This window comes from Homalodisca vitripennis, unplaced genomic scaffold (assembly GCF_021130785.1).
Source record: "Homalodisca vitripennis isolate AUS2020 unplaced genomic scaffold, UT_GWSS_2.1 ScUCBcl_2130;HRSCAF=6573, whole genome shotgun sequence".
Taxonomy (NCBI): domain Eukaryota; kingdom Metazoa; phylum Arthropoda; class Insecta; order Hemiptera; family Cicadellidae; genus Homalodisca; species Homalodisca vitripennis.
This window is the reverse complement of record NW_025778259.1, coordinates 44,517-44,868: the sequence shown is the minus strand read 5'-3', so window position 1 is coordinate 44,868 and position 352 is coordinate 44,517.

The window sequence follows — 352 nt, the reverse complement described above, 5'->3', positions numbered from 1 at the left end:
TAGAACTATTTCATTTTTTCATCCCATATCACCACCGTGGCATTCTCTTCAAATTTTTATACAACATGTTTATAAAAAGTTTTAAAGCGGCTTAATAACTTTATATTTATATATTTTTAAAATTTAAAGCTCTGTAAACACCAGGTCATATTTTGACTTTCACCCTTCCTCACTCACCATCCACTATCAGAGCAGGATATCTATTCCTGCAAGTCTGTCCATATTTTAGAAATCCTCAGAGTTTTTACAGATGTCAACTTTTTGGACATTCAAGTAAAACTTGCAATCACCCTGGTAGTGAAGAACAGTGCGTCAACTGCAAGGGCAAGCATCCTTCAAGCTCTCGCAGCTG